Here is an 18,079-nt window from a genome sequence, read left to right on the forward strand (position 1 = left end):
ATGATGACGACGATGATGATTATAATGTTGTTGGTGGGGTGAACACGAGAGATGTTACCTGTTGTGGACCAAAACAATTGGATTATAGGTCCGAATTACCATGTTGCACAATAGCCGTGCCTGTCTAGGGATACCCTGACAAACCGTGCAGTTTATTCAAGCTTATAGGTTAAAAATCAGCACCCCTAAACACATCTAAAAATCTGGTCTGCGAAGTAAAATTTCAGAACGGATGGCCCGGACTCAACTGCTAATATGCACTTCATATTTACGTCATGTCGGTAACCACGGCGGGAGCTTATTGTTTACAAATTTTTGGTGGGGTGAACAGGCAATGCCGGTTGCAACCGAACCCGACACACGTACGCACGCATGTACTGTTCAACCTTTTGCACTTTCCCCCTCTGCTCTGGCCCCGCCAACCACTTTCACCGTCCTCGGGAGCAAAAAAGGGGTGCGATGCTTGAAATTGATCAACAGCACGTGGTTACGAGATACACATATATTCGTGCGTTCAGGATGCTGTATAAATGAAAAACCTTGGTAGGATATCTCTTCTATCTCGAGCCGGAGGATTACGCGATGTGGTTTTCGGCCGGATGGTGAATTTTTAATCGTATCAGACCTGCCGGTTCCTGCCTGATGAGTGACGAGTGACGTCCGTCGCATTGTTTCGGGTTTGAAAGCCGCTTGGAAAGGGCGTAGGAACGTACGCAGCAGCCGTTGGATGACGGATGATGTGCTGGGTGGCAGACAATCGGGAGGATAGCGAGGGCACTACACACCCTGCCGCTCTGACGATGATGGTGATGAAGTAATTGAATTAAAATTTGGTAAAAAGTTCTTTACGACATTTGCGAGGAGAGGATTAAATTGTGCGGTCGGACATTGTTGGAGAGATATAATAGTGAAATCCTTTGGACCTCTGTGTGTATGAAAAAGTTAGTGAAGTGGAGTGTCTAGCTGAAAGTTTACCTTCAGCCACTCAATGTTTCGCAGAGTGGATTTTATTTTAGGCTTTTCCAAAATCGCAGCAAAGCACCGTGAATTTTTTGTCTTCTTGTACCAAATAGCAGCAATAAGGACCTGTTTCTTCAACGATGTGACAGCTCTGTTAAGAGTTAGATGTAATCTTATTCATGCAGATGATAATTATCTGTATTTTGTAGTTTAGTTGTAGATCGTAGATTGCCATAACGGTGCTTATTACGGGAGTCAATTCACGGTGAAATCAGATTGAAGTAAATAAAGTCCTATTACGCGATTCACGTAAGTAAGAAAAACGTCGCAAAATGGCATCTGCCGTGAAATCTGGGTTATTATGAGTGTCATATCACTAAGGTGAAAACTGAATAAGTGACGTTTCGCGTGGAATTATTTCACGACCATTTTGAACGGTGAAATGATTCCACGAGGGAGGGATAAGTCATGAAAATTGATTGATTGATGAACGTATAAAAATGCAGTCCAGTCTGTCTGTCTGTCTGGTCCATATAGACTCTAAAACTACTGCACCGATCAGCGTGAACTTTTGTGAAATTGGGTTTAAGGTTGCTATGATAGTTCGGCACCCCTCCCTCTTCTGTAAGGGAGGGGTTTCCCACAAAAGAAACACAAATTTCTGTACATCTCGAGAGATAATCAAATGAATGGAACCAAATTTGATATGTTAAGGTTTTAGAAAGCTAAAAATATTTTTATGATGGTTCGACACCCCTCCCCATCTGGATAAGAGGGTTCCTATACAAATCAAACACAAATGGCTATGGCCGTTTGAAACTTCTCCGTACTATGGAAGAAGACGGAGACAGCGATTTACGGTTTCTGAAAACAGTGAAAGTTGACCAAATACCACCCCATATGGGTATTTCTGAAATCGTAATAATGCACTGAAGCCACAGATCGATCTCAGACAACATTTTGAATTGTAAAATGGCAACTTCCGGTTCCTGGAAAAACAGCCAAAATGGCCGATTTCCATCCAATATGAGTATCACCGGAGCCAGAATGATACATAGAAGCTAAAATCGACCACAGACTCCATTTTGAATTCTAAGATGGCGACTTCCAGTTTCTGGAAAACAGGCGAAACTGACCAAATAACACCCAATATGGGTTTTTCTTAAACCAGAATGAAGAAATCCGAGATGACGGCTTCCGGTTTCTGAAAAACAGCCTAACCCAAGCAGCACACATTGTTGCAATGGAGCAAATGCAACTCTCAATGCAGCATTCAAAGATTGTAATAATTTGCATCCGTTACTTTTATTCAACTTGTAAATAACCGAAAAAGCGCAAGAGGTGGAGCCTATATGCAACTAACAGTGCTATATGAAATCATCATCTGCATCAATGGCCGCTGCAGTATAGGAAGAAAAGAGAGGAGAAATAAAATTTAGTTTGTTTACCTTTACTCTCATTACTATTCGGTGATGGTGTCGCGAAGTTTTATATAACTACATACATTATAAAAAACCTCAAATATATCGATTTTTTTCTCTACTTACGCTTCTGATAGGTATGTAATTCTACATTCGATTCAAAATTCACCGTGCAAAAATTTTTTTTACTTCGTAATTATTTTTTTTTTTATTCTCGCTTATTTTCCGTCGGTCTAGTTCCGCCACTGTTGTGGCCAATCACCGACGCCCAAGGGAGGCGACTCCACACCCAGGTCCCTAACTCACGACCCGTTTTTATTAACGGACCGGCGCCAACGGCTTTACTTCCTCATGCGATGGAAGGCGTGATCCCAGATATTTTTCGCCTCAGAAAATCTCCCGGTGTCGGCTAGGATTGAATCTAGACCAGTTGGGTTGGTTGTGAGTGGATCACGCCACCTCACAACCATCGACACCTATGTCGGCGGTGGGATTCGAACCCAGGCGTCGAGCGTGGTTGGCGGAGACGTTACCAACCACACTAGGCCCCCGCTACTACGTAATTATTCACGCGCCCTTTTTAAAGTGTTGTAAAAGAAATTTTATGATTTACTGTGTGGTAATCTTAGCAAATATATGGTTTAAGGTTGGTAAGATGTTGCTATACATTTCCGTGCTTTTCTTAGAAAAAAACATTTGTGAAACAACAATATGCAACATCATGTGATATTATCGTTATTTAATAGCATCATGAAATATGCAGTTGGAAATAGATTGCAGAAAACTATTGAGCAATTTCTAGTGTTCAGTTACGAGAATGATACACGTAAATAACAAAATGTTGCTCAATTCTTTTAAATTTCTTTAGAGTAACCGAAAAAGTTTCTTGCACCGTTGAAAAAATTTTAAAGCAACAAATATTGAGTAGTCTTATTTGAAAACATATTGCAAGTGCTGCTTGGGAAGGTGACCAAATATTACCCAATATGAGTATCACCGGAGCCAAGATGATGCAAGGAGCTCAAAATTCACCTCAGACACCATTTTGAATTGTAAGATGGCAACTTCTGGGAAACAGCCGAAAATGACCGAATATTACTCAATATGGATATTTCGGTAAGGAGCCATACCACGTGGACAGATTTTAAACTATTTTGACCAGTGTTAATTTTGCATTCCGAGTGAAAGGAAACCGAAAACCGCACAAAGAAAAATACCGCGTAAATACCGGAATCCGCGTAAAAAAAGCCGCGTAAAAAACCCGTGTAAAAAAAAACGCGTGAAAAGCGACCTAGTGTATTGCTAATAATTGAGGTGCGGGATACAGCAGACACCCGGGCTTATCTCACAATAGATCAACAATTCTGGTCACAGTGAGGAAGTCCACAAAGAAAGAAAAAAATGTACAACTGTTGCGTTATGCATTTCACACATTCTTCGTGCGATGTCAGAGCAATCATTGGGCGTGTTTAGTGATGTCCGATTACATATCGATTAATCAAGGTTATCGATTTTCTGTGAAAATAATGGAATAATTTTAATCGATTAGGTCTGACGCCAAATATTAGATAATTAATTAACCTATATAGATCAATGTACGATTAGGGAAAGAAATTATGCAGTAATAAAGTCCGATTAAGCTGAAACTGGAGGCAAATATTTTTTCCCATGCCTTCCATTGGTACCCTATTATTTACAATAAGAGGTTTTAAACTAACAAAACGATGTTCATACTTGAGGGTTTTGTAACTCAAGGATCAACAAAAATGAGTTTTTTTGTATATAAAATACATATTGTTCCAATAATAAGGTAGAACCGAAGTATAATTTGTAGATCACAGCGGCTGACAGACACATTTGCACTTGTCGAAAAGAGAAAAACTCTTGACAGTTAACACAATTGAACGTTATTTTTTTTGAAACATTTGTTCTCTAAGAAACACTCACAGTAAAGCATGTTCATCATTCGAAGCAATTTATGTATGCAAGTCACAGTTTTTGTAAATACTTTTTTGTCATCGATTAGCGTTTCTTAGGCCAGAACTTTAACGAGCAGTTCGCTCAACAGCATAAAAAATAGTGAAATCGCTAACTGAAAATTAACGTGTCGAGTTCAGTTCCGGTGATTTTTGGTGCTCCTAGCGAAGTCGTCAGAGACTTACATGAATTCGTCCTGTAAGCAAACGTAGAAACGACGAACCCGGCGAAAAATTGCTCAGCGCCCTTTTGACACGCCTTCAACCAAACTTGGAACACCAAAATTCACAGAAACGGTTGAAAAGCTATTAGGGTAATGTATCATGATCCGACCAATTTAAACTATTTTCAAGGTACATCACTTTTCATGTCACATTTCCACCATTTATATTACATGTAATCATAAATAAAATATATTTATCGGAAAAATCTATCGGTCTAGTTTACAAAAATAACAATTTATAGCAAATCTGACGTAAATTCATTTAAATATATCATTTTTTCTGACCATAGAATTTGTATCATGATCGGACCAAAAATGTATCATAATCTGTGCTTCTGAGACTTCAAGCGATTTTCCGCTTCGCGTGCTGGGCTTTACATGCACGGTGTTTGGCTTGGGCTCGATAAATTAGATATTTTTTCGTGATTCTCAAATTATTTTCAAACATTTTTCAAATTATTGCGAAAACGTTATGAATTATATTTGAGCTTCCAATACGGCAAATTTGCTTATTCAATTTGTGGATGTTTTTTCGGTTGCAGTTTCGTTTTACCGATAGCTCACTCCACCAGTACAATTTTGAGAAACGATGTATGACCAACTTGTAGTCCCCAAGTAGTACTACAAAATTTCCGAACATTGCAATGCTTTAACTTTTATACCTGAAGTGCGATATTCAGCCAATGGTACTTGTTACGGGAGTTACCTCACGGTGAAATATATTTCCCTCTCACGCTCACTTTATTTTTTGAGACCTATCTCCGATTCCATCTGATGTGAAGTGACAAAATTGGCTCCGTGAAGTGAGATTGACAGAAGTGAAAATGAGAGTGTGACAAGTGAAATGAGTTTCCCAGCACAAAAATTTCTAAGTCCCAGAAAGTCGAGTTTTTCCAATAATGTTTTGCCTTTCTCCTAGAAAGGTATAGCAATCACTGGAAAAACCAAAGGTATAAATGTGCTCCAAAGGGTCGAACCTCGTATATCAATCGACTTAGTTTGACGAGCTGAGCATTTTCTGTATGTGTGTGTGTGTGTATGTGTGTGTGTATGTGTGTGTATGTGTGTGTGTATGTGTGTGTGTATGTAACGCTCTCCCAATCTCACTCGATTTTCTAAGAGATGGCTGGACCGATCTCCATGAAATTAATTGCAAATGAGAGGTCTAGTTGCCCCATAAGACCCTATTGAATTTCATTGCAATCGGGTTTTTAGTTTAAAGGTTATGTTTTAAAATGTGAAAATCACAAAACATCATTATCTCAGAAACTACTCAACCGATTTTAATAAAATTGGTTTTAAATGAACGAGCTAGCTACTTAAAAAATCTTTAACTTTTGAGTTTCATGAAGATTGAACGTGTGGTTTAGAAGTTATTTAAAGAAACGTGTTCTGGAGACTATTTAATCTCACTCATGTTTCTCAGAGATGGCTGAACCGATTTTCATAAAATCAGTGTCAACTGGAAGGTCTAGTTGCCTCATAAGACCCTATTGATTTGTTTTGCAATCAGACTATTACTTTGCCTGTTATGTTTAAAAATGTGAAATCCTGCTTTGAAAAGAAACATATTCCGAAGACTACTTGAACTCACTCACTTTTCTCAGAGATGGCTGAACCGATTTCCACGAAATTATTGGAAAATGAAAGGTCTAGCTGCCTCATAACACCCTATTGAATTTCAATGTAATCGGTCTGTTACTTTGTCTGTAATGTATCAAAATATGAAAATCACGAAACTTCATTATCTCAGAAAGTACACAACCGATTTGAACAATATTGGTATCAAATGAACGGGCTAGTTAAAGGTTAATTGATGAATTTTATAGTGATTAAACTCGTGGTTCAAAAATTGTGAAAAGAAACATGTTCCGGTGACTTTTCAAATTCACTCGTTTTCCCAAAAATGGCTGGACCAAATTCAACAATTTTAGTGTCAAATTAAAAGTTTGGCTTTCCTATAGATTCCCATTTTATTTGACTATAATCGTATTTTTATTCCAACCGTTGTGTATTAAATTATAAAAACAAACAAATCTATTATCTCAAAGATCCCACGACTTATTTGAACATATCTAGTGTCATTTGAACGGGTTGTCTCTCAAACTCACAAGTAAGAAATTTCATAGCAATTTGATATGTGGTTCAAAAGTTATGAAAAAAAAAACGAAATTCGAAGATTATTCAAAACTGTAACTGCTTTGATCAAAACATATGGCCTCAACAAAATTTTAATTTGGTGTTGTGCTATTCGTATGTTCCCGGTATTGCTCGTGATTGAAGTGTGCGAAGTTCAAAGTCATTTCTTTTATTTCGCTATTTCTTCAGTACGAATATTTTACTCCTAATTAATAAATTTTTTAACTTTTCGCCTTTCTCCTAGAAAGGAATAGCAATCACTTTCAAAACCGAAGATATGAAAGTGCTCCAAAGGGCCGAATGGCATATATCACTCGACTCAGTTCGACGAGCTGAGCATTTTTATTTTTATTTTCACTCACTTTTCTCAGAGATGGCTGGACCGATTTAATGAAATTATGCATATGCATATGCAAATGAAAGTTCTAGTTGCCCCATAAGACCCTATTGAATTTCATTGTTATTGGATTTTTATTTTAAAGGTTATGTTTAAAAATGTAAAAATCACGAAACATCAATATCTCAGAAACCACACAACCGATTTTAATAAAATTGGTATCAAATGAATGGGCTACCTGAAATACCCTTAACTTTTGAATTTTTTATAGATTGAACATGTGGTTCAAAAGTTATGAAAAGAAACGTCTTCTGAAGACTGTTTAGTTTCACTCATGTTTCTCAGAGATGGCTGGACCGATTTCCACAAAATCAGTGTCATATGAAAGGTCTAGTTACCCCATAAGACCCTATTGATTTTTTTGCAATCGGACTATTACTTCGAAGAAACGAAGAATACATAAACTCACTCACTTTTCTCAGAGATGACTGAACCGATTTTCACGAAATTAGTGTCAAATAAAAGGTCTAGCTGCCTCATAACACCCTATTTAATTTTGCTATAATCGAACTTTAACTTCGTCTGTAATGTACCGAATTGTGAAAATCACGAAGCTTCATTATCTCAGAAAGTACACAACCGATTTGATCAATAGTATTATCAAATGAACGGGCTAGTTAAGGGTTAACTGATGAATTAGGATTTAACACGTGGTTTCAAAGTTTGGCTGCCCTATACGTTCCCATTTCATTTGATTATAATCGAACTGAGCAACCGTTATGTATTAAATTGTTAATAAAACAACTAAAGTCTATTATCTCAAAGATTACACGACTTATTTGAACATAACTAGTGTCATACGAACGAGTCATCTCTCAAACTTACAAATAACAAACTTCATAACAATTTGATATGTGGTTCAAAAGTTATAGAAAGAAAAGAAATTCAAAGGCTATTTAAAACTATACCTGCTTTGATCAATATATGTGGCCACAATATAATTTAAATGTGGTATCGTATCATTTGAATGTTCCCGGTATCGCTCGTGATTGAATTGTTCGAAATCAAGAGTCATTTCTTTTATTTCGCTATTTCTTGAGCATTTACATTACGTCAAATTTCATATTTTATACTTCTATTACAACATTATTATTTTAGAACCCAAGAAGTGAATGCACATTTATTGGATTGAAGCGTTCATGTAAATCTATTTTTACAAATAATAAGTTTGAATGAGAAAGGCTGGGTCTGACCGCTAGGTGGATTAATTTAGGTTTTTTCTCGAGAAGACACCAGATCTCGGCGTTTTACGCAAGTCTCAGATATTTGGTATCACCAAAAATTTCAATATCGACAATTGCATGAGCTGTGCCTTTCGTCATCAGTCGAAAAAGTGAGACTCAAAGCAGTCAATTCGAGGCACTACTTCCTTAAGTTCGATTGAGTTGAAATTTTGAATGAGGACATTTTCCGGAGAAACGATACTTTTAAGCCTTATCGCTTACCGCATTCAAAGATTAGTTTTTGCCTTACGTTTCTTTTGCCGCAGCTCAAAAAGTAGGTAGTCTCAAAGAGAGTTGTTACTGAAAAATAACATTGATATACATATTATCATTAGATCACAAATCAATCAATTTTTAAACCTTTCTCACCTTCGTGAAATCATATTACCGTTCAAAAGAATCATGGAAAAAATCCACGCAAAACGTCACATATAAATTTTCAAATATTTTAATTTATCACTCGTAAACTGTTTGAAAATTCGCGGGAAAAAGTTCTTCCTAAATAAAGATGACACTGAGGTATTTTTTTCCTATTTGAAGCATAGTGGGCTATATATAAAGTAGTTTTAAATGGTTTTGCTTTAGTTTGCGAACCTTACGTCGTTTTGAAGAAGTTATATTCTATAAAAAATAAACTTCATCATTTATATTCAGTTCCAACCAATTAAACGTGAAATCCTTCATTGGATATATCAAACATAAGCAAAGTAAAACGGTGATGTCTCAGAAGTAGGCTGGTTCGATCATGATAAAAACCTAAATTAATCCACCTAGCGGTCAGACCCAGCCTTTCTCATTCAAACTTTTATTTATAAAAATAGATTTACATGAACGCTTCAATCCAATAAATGTATATTCACTCTTTTGGTTCTAAAATATTGATGTTGTATTCTATACATATAAAAATTTAGTCCGGTCTGTCAGTCTGTTTGATCCGTATAGGCTCGAAAACAATCGAACCGATCGACGTGAAAATTTGTATGTAGGGGTTTTTGGTCCCGATAAAGGTTCCTATGATAGTTTGAGACCCCTCCCTCTTCTGGAAAGGAGGGGTCCAATACAAATGAAACATACATTTCTGCACAACTCAAGAACAAACCAAGCAAATGAAACCGAATTTGGCATGTGGATGTTTTAAAGGGTAATAAATATGTCCATAATGGTTCGACGCCCTTCCCTCTTATGGAAGCACATGTGTCTGCACAAATTTCTGCACATCTCGCGAACTAATCAACTAAATGGAACCATATTTGGCAGGTGAATGTTATTAGTGGTAACAAATGATACACAGCTGCTGAAATCGACCACAGACCCCATTTTGGATTCTAGGTTGGCGACTTCCGGTTCCTGGGAAACAGCGGAAAATGATCGAATTACTTCCAATATGGGTGTTTCTTCAACCAGAATGATGCTCAGAGGCCAGAAATTATTTTAAATACCATTTTGAAATCCAAGATGGCGACTTCCGGTTTGTGAAAAACAGCCTAAAATAATCAAATACCATCCAATATGAGTATCTCTGGAACCAGAATGATGCAATGAGCTAACAATTGACCTCAGGCACCATTTTGAATCGCTAAATGGCAACTTATAGGAAACAGTCGAAAATGACCAAATATTACTCAACATGGATATTTCCGTAATCGAGATGATGCATAGAAACCAAACATTGACCCTTGACACCATTTTGAATTTAAAGACGACCACTGTTAGTTTCTGGAAAACAACCAAAATAACTAAATACCTCCCAATATGGGTATTTCCGGTGTCAGAAAATCTGCTGAAAATGACCGAATACCACCCAATATGAATATATTCAGAATTAGGGCGCCAAAAGCCAAAGTCGAAGATTTTGTCATTTCGATAAAACCATTCATTTCAAACGATTTGTCTTTTGTCTTTGATCATATCCTATGGCCGATTCGTCGTGCATTTGCAGACTTTAAACACATCGCAAGGAATCAATGAAACCCCATTTAAATTATGTTGAGACCACATATATCAATCAAAGCAGGTATAGTTTTAAATAACCTTTGAATTTCTTTTCTTTCCATTACTTTTGAGCCACATATCAAATTGTTATGAAGTTTGTTATTTGTAAGTTTGAGAGTATACTTGTTCGTATGACACTAGTTATGTTCAAATTAGTCATGTAATCTTTTGAATAATAGACTTTCGTTGTTTTATTAACAATTTGATACATAACGATGGCTTAAGTTAAATTATAATCAAATAAAATGGGAACGTATAGGGCAGCCAAACTTTGAAACCACGTGTTCAATCATAATTCATCAGTTAACTCTTAACTAGCCCGCTCATCTGATATTAATATTGATCAAATCGGTTGTGTAGTTTCTGGGATAATGAAGTTTCGTGATTTTCACATTCCGGTACTTTACAGACGAAGTTACAGTCCGATTACAGTGAAATTCAATAGGATGTTACGAGGCAGCTAGACTTATTAGTTGACACTAATTTTGTAGAAATCGGGTCAGCCATCACTGAGAAAAGTGAGTGAGTTCAAATAGTCTTCGGAATATGTTCCTTTTCATAGCTGGATTTCACATTTTTAAACATAACAGGAAAAGTAATAGTCTAATTGCAAAACAAATCAATAGGGTCTTATGGGGCAACTAGACCTTCCATTTGACACTGATTTTATGAAAATTAGTTCTGTCATCTCTGAGAAACATGAGTGAGATTAAGTAGTCTTCAAAACACGTTTCTTTTCATAACTTTTGAACCGCAAGTTCAATTATTATGAAATTCAAAAGTTAAGGGTATTTGAGGTAGCCCGTTCATTTGAAATCAATTTTGTTCAAATCGGTTGGGTAGTTTTCGAGATAATGATGTTTCATGATTTTTACATTTTGGTTCTAAACTAAAAATCCGATTACAATGAAATTTAATAGAGTCTTATGGGACAACGAGACCTTTCATTTGCAATTAATTTCATGAAAATCGGTCCAGCCATCTCTGAGAAAAGTGAGTGAGAATAAAAATCTGCACATACACACACACACACACACACACATACACAAACATACATACAGAAAATGCTCAGCTCGTCGAGTCGAGTGATATATGCCAATCGGCCCTTTGGAGCACTTTTATACTTTCGGTTTTGCAAGTGATTGCTATACCTTTCTAGGAGAAAGGCAAAAACAGGCTTTCGAGTTTTACTAATAATTCAAACTTTAAAGCAAATATTTCATATAAAAAGTGTTTCTACATAGAATTTAAATGTTACAGAAGCATATTACTGGAAAACATACTACATGTTTAAACATTCGATTCTAAAATCACTGCTTGAAAACAAGACTTGGTAACAATTGTAAGGGCAAATTGTGCTCGAAAATAAAAATCAAATTAATCTAAATGAAACCTTCTGAACATCATCGGAAGAAATTTTGCGATGATGCTAGTACATATTTGATACAGTTTTGCCTTTCTCCTAGAAAGGTATAGCAATCACTGGAAAACCCAAAGGTATAAAAGTGATCCCAAAGGCCGAATGTCATATACCACTCGACCCCTTTCGACGAACTGAGCATTTTCTGTACGTATGTATGTATGTGTGTATGTGTGTATGTGTGTGTGTGTGTATGTGCAACTTTTTTTTCTCACTCACTTTTCTCAGAGATGGCTGGACCGATTTTCATAAAATTAATTGCAAATGAAAGATCTAGTTGCGCCATAGGTTGCTATTGAATTTCATTATAATCGGATTTTTAGTATAGAGGTTATGTATCAATATGTAAAAATCACGAAATATCAATATCTCAGAAACCACATAACCGATTTCAAATGATCGGGCTATCTTCAGAACCCTTATCTTTTAAATTTCGTTATGGTTGAACAGATGGTTCAAAAGTTATGTGAAGAAAACTTATCCTGAGGTTGTTTAAACTCACTCATTTTTCTCAGAGATGGCTGAACCGATTTTCACAAAATTAGTGTCAAATGAAAGGTCTAGTTGCCCCATAGGTTGCTATTTAATTCCATTGCAATCGGATTGTAACTTTGTCCGTTGTTCATAAAAATGTGAAATCACATAATGAAAGTAAACATATTGACTTGCTCCTAACGATCACTGGCTAATTAATAGGTAGGAAAATGATCCAATTGGCCGAATGTCATATACTACTCGACTCAGTTCGACGAACCGACCATTTTCTGCATGTGTGCATGTATAGGTGCTTATGTGTGTGTGAGTGTGGGTGTGTACGTGTGTATGTGCACCTTTTTATCGCACTCACTTCTCTTAGAGATGGTCTGACCGATTCTTTCTATCTTGGTGTAAAATGAAGGGTCTATTTGCCGCTTAGGTTGCTATTGAATTTCATTGTAATCAAACTTCTAGTTTTGGCACTGCGTCAGAATGTAAAAATCGCTCAGAATATATCTCAGAAGCTATGAACATAGTTGAATTCAAATTAATGGGCCTTTAAACCCTTAAACAATGAATTTCATAATGTTTAAACATGTGGTTTGAAAGTTATAGAAAGAAACGTAGCCCGCAGACTTTAAAACTATAGCTACAATCAAAATATGTGGCCTCAACATCATTTAAATTTGATATTGTACTATTTCAATGCTTGCGGCCTTGCTCGGGATTGAAGTTGAAATTAAAAGTTATTTCTATCATTTCACCTTTTGCCTTTCTCCTAGAAAGGTATAGCAATCACTGCAAAAACTAAAGGTATAAAAATGCTCAAAAGGGCCGAATGTCGTATACCACTCGACTCAGTTCGACGAGTTGAGTATTTTCTGCAGGTGTGTGTGTGTATGTGTGTGTGTAACGCTCTTCCAATCTCACTCGATTTTCTCAGAGATGGCTGAACCAATTTCAATGAAATTAATAGCAAATGAAAGGTCTAGTTGCCCTATAAGACCCTATTGAATTTTGTTGTAATCCGATTGCTAGAAGTTATGTATCAAAATGTAAAAATCACGAAACAACAATATCTCAGAAACTGCACAACCGATTTGAACAAAACTGGTTTCAAATGAACGGGCTACCTAAAAAACCCTTAACTTATGAATTTTATGAAGATTGAACATGTATTTCAGAAGTTATGGAAAGAAACGTGTTCTGGAGACTATTCAATCTCACTCATGTTTCTCAGAGATGGCTGGACCGATTTTCATAAAAGCAATGGTAAAATGGAAAGTCTTGTTGCCCCATAAGACACTAATGATTTTTTTGTCAAACGGATTATTACTTTGCCTGTTATGTTTAAAAATGTGAAATCCAGCTTTGAAAAGAAACATATTCCGAAGACTACTTGGACTCACTCACTTTCCTCAGAGATGGTTGACCCGATTTCCACAGAATCAGTATCAAATGAAAGGTCTAGCTGCCTCATAATGCCCTATTGAATTTTGCTGTAATCGGACCGTAACTTCATCTGTAATGTATCGAAATGTGAAAATCACGAAACTTCATTATCTCAGAAACTACACAACCGATTTGATTATTATTATCAGATGAGCGGGCAAGTTAAGGGTTAACTGATGAATTAGGATTTAACACGTGGTTTCAAAGTTTGGCTGCCCTATACGTTACCTTTTCATTTGATTGTAATCAAACTTAAGCAACCGTTATGTATCAAATTGTTAATAAAACAACGAAAGTCTATTATCTCAAGTATTACACGACTTCTTGAACATAACTAGTGTCATACAAACGAGTCATCTCTCAAACTTACAAATAACAAACTTCATAACAATTTTATATGCTGTTCAAAAGTTTTGGAAAGAAAAGAAATTCAAAGACTATTCAACACTATACCTGCTTTGATCGACATATATGGCCTCAACATGATTTAAATGTGGTATCGTACTATTTGAACGTTCCCGGTATCGCTCGTGATTAAATTGTTCGAAATTAAGAGTCATTTCTTTTATTTCGCTATTTCTTAAGCACTAACATTACGTCAAATTTCATATTTTATACTTTAATTACAACACCAATATTTTAGAACCCAAAAAGTGAATATAACTTTATTGGATTTAAGCATTTATGTAAATCTATTGTCACAAATAATAAGTTTGAATGAGAAAGGCTGAGTTTGACTGCTAGGTGGATTAATTTAAGTTTTTTATTTAATAGTTGAGGAATCTCGCATATAAAAAATGGTCCGATCATGGTACATTTTCTGACTGGTCCGATCATGATACAACACCCTATCTTTCATATTTTTCCGTTTGAGCTTTATGGCAATTTTTTTCTTTCGCTTTTGTCGACCAGTGTTATCGAACATACAACGACTGGGTTGGTAGACCAGCATCGACCCTCGAAATCAATTGAGCAGTCATAATAAACAAAATTAGCAGTCATAATTAACAAAACTTTAACTCCTGTTTTATTAAAGGTATCGCTTCGGACCCTAAAAATGGTGACTACAGTAAGATTTGCCGAGTTTGTTAAAAATTCTAGAGTTCGAACAAGTTTATATATGCGGAAATGCAAAACGGAATTTTATTGATATAGATTTGTTCCAGATAATTATCGAATGGTTTAAGTACAGTCAGGTTTTTTTACACGGATTTTCGAAATAGCACACTATTTACGCGAGTTACCGCGATAATTCGAAAATCTTCACGCGGGTTTTAGATTTAACCCGGGTTGGGAATTAAATTGTTATGAAAAATGCACCCGTAACCGAAAATGATCAAATGTTTCGAAGTTTCCCAGTTTCGGATAGCGCCAAACTGATTAATTTGCTCCGATTATTCGATCTCGTCTGCCGGCCGCAGGGAAAACAATCGATTAGTTGAAAACATTGGACATCCGCGTTTTGAAAGCACATATCGGTTGATTGAGGCTTGAACTTTTACGTATATGAAGTTGGAATCGCGAGATAAATTTAGATTAAAGTACGAAAAATTGCTTGCACACTAGTGTCACGTAACGGTGGAATTTAGTACCTTCTGAACAACTTTGCTGAAGACTGCAGCTTTCTAGAAGGTTGGCATCGAGTGATAAGTTCAGGTCAAAATACGACGAATTGCGTGCACGCCATATAGTGATGAAATATCGCACTGAACTGTTTATTAAGCAGTTTTTGGTATTCTGAACAAGTTTACTGAAGATCGCAACTTTCTAGGTTGGAATTCACAAAGCGTATTTTCGGTTTTTCACACGAATCTTTCAGAAGTCATTTTATACGCAGTATGTTCTTAACAATTTTTCAGTTTTCACATTCTTTATTCAGAATCTCGGTTTAATTCCCGAGTATCCATTTATTTTACCTAACGTTTTTGTTTATGTTTTTTACTTTTATCTTGATTTGTAGATGGATTTGACTGTGATTTTCAGTCTTATTCAAAAGTATTCAGAAAACACCATGAAAAACTTTTTTAGGCGATTTGTTACGAGACACCTTCCCTTCGTGTGTTGTGTAATACTTAGAAAACACGCTTATTATTTAAGCTTTCATTTAATATTTCACAGAAAACGTAAGAGCTTATGAGTTTTTTCTGCTCCAGCGTTCTCACGACAATGTTTATTCAACCCTTCAATTAACTAATATTTGCATTAAATCATTAAATTTTTATACAAAAGAATGTTTTATTTGAGGAATTGAAAACGGAAATTCGTGTATATTAGCTGATTACAAGTTTGAAAAAGGCTGTTTTTCGTGAGACTAAAAACAAATATTTGCAATATTCCTTTTTGGGAAGTAAATTGAGTAAAAACTGTTCTTAGGTTTATACATTTTCCGGAACCCTGAAATAAATACAATTTGAACGTTGTGGTACCAATTTTGGCCCATTTTTCGATTCGCAGTCAGCGTTTATAGTGTTATGTTAGTTTCTTATTTTTTTAATCGAACACAGTTCTTATAATTATAGTTATTAATAAAAACACACTTCACGCACCTCTTGGATTATCTTGTGATGATACCAAACTAACTTCCCGCCGCTTCTCACTTGCTGGCGTATAAAAATCACCAATATATGTTCCTCTTCTTGGGATCGGATTCCCAGCACGCATCCACTAAACGGCAGCAACCACTTGTTTCCTCCTCCAAACGCAGCACACAACTGAGCGCTCTATCACGTTAGCCACCCCCTATTTTCGAATCTCAACCGACGAAAGTATCCTTTCCCAGGCGCGAAAGGACACTCTGCAGCAGCCACTTGTGCCGATTGCCGGAGTCCGCAGGAGCTTTTTGCGCTGTCGAACCGCTTCGCCACACAGTTTAAAATGAAATGAATCTCCGGCTCAGACTTAAAAACCAACAAACCAAACGTTGTCAGAGTTCTATCCTCCTGTTCGGATACCGCCGAGCGTACAGGGGCGATATGCATATCCCCGCTCCTGCCGTTTTGTGACTCACTCACTCACTCACTCACTCGCACAGCTTTGCTCGCATTGTTATTGCCAGGATCCGACTAGGCAAATTTCCACGCCACGTCGCCGCCGCCACCCACCGGAACGGTCGACACTGTGGCTGTTTCGATGGTTCCTAGTGAAGGAGGAAAATCACGCCGGCAAACAAAAAAGCACTAGCGCACCGCATCCGCACCCCTTCCAGTCAACCCGACAGTTTGTGGACATTATTGTCACCGTGTGCGACTGCCTGCCACGCGGTTGTTAGAGCTCCGGAGGAAATATCATCTGTATGACAATTGTTGCCGTGGATGATGATGTTGACGACGACGACGACGACGACCACAGAATTATCATCATCATCGTCACGCCACAAGCGCAAGAAGGATCGTCACCATCACTAAGGCTAAGCGCAGTGGTGGTGTGGCAGTGAATTGATGATGAAATTTTGTGAATCACATCTCATGGCTGTGATAACGGGAGCGCGCTGATTGGCAGAAGGATCGTGTTTCGTTTGAACGGCGGACTGTGGTGGTGTCCTGCTACGGAACAAATTATTGGCATTTGTTTATTTTTGGCAGTTTTCTGAATTCTAATGTTACAGCATAACCCGGTTGACAAAAACTTTCCCGCAGCGAATAAAACATTTGCAGAGTTTTTTTTTATTTTCAGAATGTGCCAATATTGTTCATATAAGAGGTGTCATTATTGAAAAATTCAAAAAATATGTCAAACATTTTTCCTTCTGTTTTTTTCTCGAGGAGATGTATAAAACCTACCTTAAGTTTTAGTGTGTATTATGGATGTTTATGTAGAGTGTTTAGAGTTTTGAAAAGTTTCCATTTTTGAAGTACCTGAACATCAAAATTTCGGACACTTAAGCTATGACTTCTTGCATTGAAATTACAACGAATATTGAGTTTTCTCGTCGATCTTATCAAGTTGCACAATTCTTCGTGAAATAATGCCAAAGAAGATATGTTTGGAAAATAGATATTTTTTTATACTTTATCAATATAGTTTATTTGCAATAGTATTGCTTGAAAAATTCAATGGTGAGTCTTCCGTCAGATATTCAATCAGTTTGAGGGAAATAACTTTTTTTAGCAAGCATCGTAGCGCGTTACGGTCTTCAGAAGAGTTTTTCCCAGAAAAATTTCCTCTGAAAAGTTACACAGTTGTTATAGGACCCAAAAGAAACACGAAAAGTGCGAAAAAATAACACCATCGCTTTTTCTCAGAGCATCACTAGCATGTAGGAGAATATTTTTCACAGCGGAAAACCCAGCTTTCATACTAGTGCACAAATCGGCGCACGTGCTTGAAAAGAGCAGTGCGTATCTGCACGCTCCTTTAATTTTACTCCTAATTGGCAACTTTGACTCAGTTTTACAATGT

General features: G+C 36.7%; 1 protein-coding gene across 1 annotated transcript in view; it reads right to left on the reverse strand.

Moving 5' to 3' along the window:
• Window positions 1-16,569, reverse strand: part of LOC129731127 (probable serine/threonine-protein kinase tsuA) — a 28,502-nt gene extending 11,933 nt beyond the window's left edge. The window contains exon 1 of the mRNA XM_055690899.1: window positions 16,228-16,569. The gene's annotated coding sequence lies outside the window, so the exon portion shown is untranslated. The remainder of the gene's footprint in view (window positions 1-16,227) is intronic.
• Window positions 16,570-18,079: the final 1,510 nt, after the last annotated feature.

The sequence above is a fragment of the Wyeomyia smithii genome, chromosome 3 (genome assembly GCF_029784165.1).
Source record: "Wyeomyia smithii strain HCP4-BCI-WySm-NY-G18 chromosome 3, ASM2978416v1, whole genome shotgun sequence".
Taxonomy (NCBI): Eukaryota; Metazoa; Arthropoda; class Insecta; order Diptera; family Culicidae; genus Wyeomyia; species Wyeomyia smithii.